Genomic DNA, 6,085 nt, shown 5'->3' with positions numbered 1-6,085 from the left:
GAATGCATTTTATTAATTGTTGTGTGCAAGATATGAATAAATAGCATATATTATAAAGACTGTTCTCCTGTCTGAAGTCAGATTCCCAAATAGAAAATTTCTGGTACCTCCCAAGACTCAAGAATTCTGGAGTGGGGTCTCCCTATTCTCTGCCTACACTAGATGACTGTTGTTGATAACCTGTGAGTTTAGGAGACCTAACGTTCAACATACAAGGACTCTGTGTAGATACAGGGGTAGGAAGAAAGCAAGAACCCTCAACCCTATGCATATACTGGCAAGGGGATAGTCTTGCCAGTAACAAATATTTTTAATTTAGTTTGTAATATATGCAGTTGTGTCTATCAACTTATGATTGGGTTTATAATCTCTTAAGAGAATATATTAAAATAAAGTGAAGATTTAAATTGACCATGGCTGTACCCATCGCCCTCTGAAAAAGAGACTGACGCCTATTGCTTACTCTCAGTTTTGATTGGCACTGAGGCTCTTTCCCTATCTAGTCCATGTAAGAAGAACCCTGCTGAATCAGATGAAGGGCTCATCTAGTCCAGCATCCAGTTCTTACAGTGGCCAAGTATATGCTGATGGGAAGCCCAAAGTTTTCTTCCTCTATGTTATTCCTACTGCCTTCCTTTGAGTGTTTTAGTTTTTTAGATTGTAAACCAGGGAAAGGGCCTACCATGCCTTAGTTACTATTGAACAACTCTCAGTAACTTTAAATAAGTTCTGCATGAGGTGGTGATGAAGATAGTTACAATTAACAGGGCCAATTAACAGGGCAACTGCCCATTCTTCCTCACGGGAGCCTTGTCATTTAATGATTACTGTCACCAGGGCTGGCGCCAGGCATGCCAGAACCCTTGGGCACCAGCCTGCCCCGGGCCCTGGCACCCACATGCACGCACGACCTACCTACCTACCACTCCCTTGGTGAAAGCTGGTTGCGCTGTGGGTGCAAGCCTGCCATCAATTAAGATGGCGGCCGATGTTTCCCTAAGGGGTTGATGCCTCTGCTGCCATCTTAGTTGATGGCACACATGCGTGCTACAACTGAACTGTTGCTGAGCTTCTCTTTGTTGACCTGGAAACCATCATCCTCTGATAAGCTCCCCATATTCTAGGTTCAGGTGCATGTCCCAAATATTTAATTAATTGAGCTTCCTAGCAGATGATTATACAAAAATCAGACCATCAAAATCAGGTTATTTTATTTTTTCCAAAGTTTACTGATAGTGCTATTAAAGCTGGTCACAATGATGATTTTTTTTACAACAAAAAAGAACAAAATATGAAGAAGTTGACAAGTTACAAATTCTATCTACCCATTTTTTCTCTGCTTTATCTTCAGAAGAAATCTAAGCTACCAACATCAATAATAAAAACAAAATAATCTAATGAAATAAACAGAAAAGCAACAAATATAAAAAAGTAAACAGATAAAAAGCGTTGTTGTTATATGCCTTCAAGTCAATAACGACTTATGGCAACCCTATTTGTGTGTGTGTGTATTCATAGGGTTTTCATGGTAAGAGGTATTCAGTGGTGGTTTCCCATTGCCTTCCTCTGAGCCTACAGCACCTGGTATTCCCAGGTGGTCTCTGTGATGCGTCCTTCCCTGGCTCTCCCTGTCAGGTTCCTACCTGCTCGTGGTTACTGCCTGTCTCTAGGCACCACCAGGGACTCCACCAGTCCGGACCGCTCTCTCTTATGATTTCTCTCCCCACTCTAGCACAGATCTCAACAGATCCCCCTGCTAGGCAACCACCAGTAACATCCCAATACTAGTATTCCCAGAGACTCTGAATACTGGTATTGTTATTCTCTTCACCACTGCCACCATTTGTTACAGTTCCCCTTCAGCCTTGGTCATTACCATACCCTCCCTTCTGGTCTGTGAAACCCCAGCCAAGGATCAGGCCTTTGGTAAACCAAATTAAGTATTTATTACAGATAACAAAGCTAACAAGATTAACAAGATTTCTTCTTAAGGCACATAAGCATATGGTTTTACTCAATACTAATCCGAACTCCACCTCCCTCCTGGTAAACAACTCTCTAAACCCCACCAAGCAATCCACTCTTTCTCTTCTCCCCCCAGATTCCACAATTCACCACCTCACATTCACCCAGATTTACCTGTCATCCTTTCATTTATACTGTCAGCCATTTTAAACATTCAGCCAATCATCAAGCATTCTATTGCCCATTCACTCCCCCTCCTCTTTCACTACTTACCATGTATACTCTAAACAACCAGCACTTACCATATATACATTAATATATAGGAACATCACATTTCCCCCCCCCTTAAACAACGGCAGAGTATTATTCCTGTTCCAGGATTTATACGTCGCGTTAACAAATAAAAGTCTCTATGGGGAAAATGTCTTTCTTTGTTCCTCTGTCTGGTCACGTCACTGCAGTCCCAGCCACTTGCCTGGAAAGTCCATCGGCCAGTACATTGTCCTTGCTTTTGATGAACTGGAAGTCCACTTGATAGTCCTGTAGGGCCCAGGACCACCTCTGCAGCATAGTGTTATGGTTTTTCATAGTCTGCAACCATAACAAGGCCCGATGATCCGTAGTCACTGTGAATCTTCGTCTCCACACGTATGGGCGCAACTTGTTCAGTCCCCACACGACCGCTAGGCACTCCTTCTGGACCGACGAATAGTTTTTCTCCCTCGGCGTCAGCTTGTGACTCAGATACGCCACTGGATGTCTGGTGCCTTCTCTCTCCTGCAGCAAGACGACTCCCAGCGCGAGGTCCGACGCATCTGTAGCCACGATGAATGGTTGCTCATAGTCTGGTGCTATTAATATGGGTCCTTGGCACAAGGCTTGCTTCAGCAGATCAAAAGCCTTCTGACATTCATCCGTCCATACCACACGCTCAAAACACTTCTTCTTGGTCAATTCATGCAAGGAGGTTGCTATTTCCCCAAAATTTCTCACAAACTTCCTATAAAAACCAGCCACACCCAGAAATGCCCTTACTTGTTTTTTGGTTAAGGGGATCGGCCACACTTGTATTGCCTCCACCTTGCTCCATAAGGGGGTGATTTTCCCACTCCCCACCTTATATCCTAAATAGATTACTTCCTTTAGTCCAAACTGGCATTTCTTAGCTTTTATTGTGAGGCCTGCTTTTCTTAAGGCCTCCAATACTGTTGTCAGGTGTTGGACATGCTCAGGCACCGACTTGCTAAAAATGGCCACGTCATCGATATAGGCCACTGCAAAATCTGACATGCCTCGCAACACAGTATTGATTAGCCTCTGAAATGAACTTGGTGAGTTCCTTAGTCCCATGGGTAAGGTCACAAACTCATATAACCCATCTGGTGTACTGAAGGCAGTTTTGGCTCTGGATTGCTCGTCTAGTTCCATTTGCCAAAATCCTTTACAGAGATCTAGTGTAGAGATAATGGTTGCTGCCCCCAATAACTCTAACATAGCGTCTACCCTAGGCATAGGATACGCATCTGGGACAGTAATTTTATTGATTAGCCGATAATCAATGCAAAACCTGGTCGTTCCATCTTTTTTCGGAACCAGGACAATACTTGAGGCCCAGGGACTGATGGATTCCCTGATCACTCCTAATTCCAGCATATCTTCCACCTCCTTTTTGATCTCATTCAAAGCTTTCCCATTCGCACGGTACGGAACAGATCTGATTGGGGCATGATCTCCAGTATCAATGGAATGTATAACTATACTGGTTCGGCCAGGTTGGTTGCTAAAGAGATTCCTATAGGTTTTCATAACTCTCAGAATCACTTCTTTTACTTCCTCCTCTACCTCCTCTGACCATTCCACTTGATCTACCCCTCCTTTGTCTTTGCTTTCCTGTACCAAATCTGGAAGTTCAGGCCCACTTCCCTCAGGGAATAAGGTAACTTGCAACACCTGTGCATCCCTGGTATGGTAAGGCTTCAACATATTTACATGAACCACTTTGCTTTTGTTTAATTGGTCTGTGGTGATTACATATGTCACTGTGTCAAGCCTTTCTCTGATGGTATATGGTCCTTCCCAGTTAGCCTGTAATTTGTCATGTTTCCTGGGTATGAACGCCATAACCATATCTCCCACATCATACACACGTTCTCTGGCTGTTCTGTCATACCAGTAACTTTGCTTCTCCTGTGCATGACTCAAATTCTCTTTCACTACTTCCATCATTGATGTTAATTTATTGCGGAATTCCAATACAAAACCTACTACAGAAGTTTTGTACTCTCCCAGAGTTCCTCCCCATGAATTTTTTAGCAGTTCCAAAGGTCCCCTCACTTTTCTAGTAAACATTAGTTCAAAGGGTGAGAAGCCTGTTGACTCCTGAGGGACTTCTCTGTATGCAAATAAGAAGCATCCCAAACGTTCATCCCAGTCTTGTAGGTGATCTTGAACATAGCTTCTTATCATGCCCTTCAAAACGCCATTGAATCTCTCTGTTAGCCCATTAGTGGCGGGATGGTAAGTAGTGGTCTTTAGATGTTTTAGACCACAACATTTCCACATACATTGCATCACTTCTCCCATGAATACACTGCCTTGATCTGTCAGCACTTCATGAGGGAAACCCAGCCTCATAAAGATTTTTAATAAAGCCTCTGCCACTACAGGGGCTTCTACAGATCTCAGTGCTTCTGCGTCTGGGTACCTGGTGGCAAAATCCACCACCACCACTAGATATTTCTTGCCATGCCTTGTGGGTTTGGAAAAAGGGCCCACCAAATCTATTCCCACTCTATAAAAGGGTTGTCCAATTATAGGAAGGGGCTTTAAGGGTGCCTTGGTCTTTACTCCACTCTTTCCCACCTTTTGGCATATTCCACAAGATAGACAATGTTGTTTTACATCCTTGGAGATATTTGGCCAATAATAATGTGCAGCCAATCTCCTCTTGGTCTTTTTTATTCCCAGATGTCCTGCACATGGGACATCGTGGGCTACCTCTAGCAATCTGGTTCTGTATTTGCTAGGTACTATCAATTGCTTCACTGGTTCACATTCATCCTTTCTTTCAGCAGGCATCCACAGTCTATATAAAATCCCATTCTCACACACAACTTGATTCCTCAGTTTGTCAGTTAAAGGAATCTGTTGGGTCAGGGCTTGTTCCTTTACCTGCTTCAAACTGATATCTTTATGCAGCTCTTCCCTGAATTGCTCTGCTTCTTCCCCAGAGACCACTTGATACAGTTTGTCTTCTTCAGCAGGCCTGCTAGTGGTTGCTATGGTGACCTGAGGCTGGTTAACAGATTCCACCCTGTTTGTTTCAGCCCCCCTTAATATGGCTTCTTTTTCTCTGCCAATTTGCTGTCTGGTCACTACATAGATCTTTCCTTGGGCGCCCATTACATCCCTTCCCAGTATTACTGGTTCTTGTTGCTGGGCATTAATGCCTACTTTATATCGGCCCTCTCGGCCTCTCCAAGTCATTTCCACCAGGGCCACAGGCAAACTTTCTGGTTGACCCCTCACTCCTTGGATAGTCACAGTTTCCTGAGGTAATATTACCTCAGATTTTATTAAATCTGGCCTCAGTAATGTCTGAGCGGCACCAGTATCAAGCAATGCCCAATAATTTGCCCCTTGTACTCTCACTTCCTCTCTCAGACTTGAATCAAGGTCTGTTACTTCTGTCCAGTTTATCTGGCAAAACTGAACCTTTTTCGCTGTTTCTAAAGCCTTGGGCTCTGTTTTCACTGCCCTTGTCTGAGCAGGATTACTAATGGGGTTGGCAACCTCACATTGAAAACGTAGGTGCCCTGGTCTACCACATTTGTAGCATAATTTCTCCTCACTTTTAGGGTACACAGATCCACTCTGGGGTGTCCTGTGCCCTTCAGATTTTAATGGAGGACTCACTCGCTGTGGTACCACATCCCTTCTGCCAGCACTATATGGTCTGGGTTTAAACTCTCTTGATGTTTTCCCCACCCAGCCAGTTCTATTGGAGGCGAAGTGATCTGCCATCTCTGCGGCCTCCTGCACAGATGTAGGGGAACGGTCTTTGACCAGGAGCCTTATTTCTGGTGGTAACTGATGGTATAATTGATCCAGTATCATGAGG

This window comes from Rhineura floridana, chromosome 10 (genome assembly GCF_030035675.1).
Source record: "Rhineura floridana isolate rRhiFlo1 chromosome 10, rRhiFlo1.hap2, whole genome shotgun sequence".
Lineage (NCBI taxonomy): Eukaryota > Metazoa > Chordata > Lepidosauria > Squamata > Rhineuridae > Rhineura > Rhineura floridana.
This window is presented reverse-complemented; position numbering follows the sequence as displayed.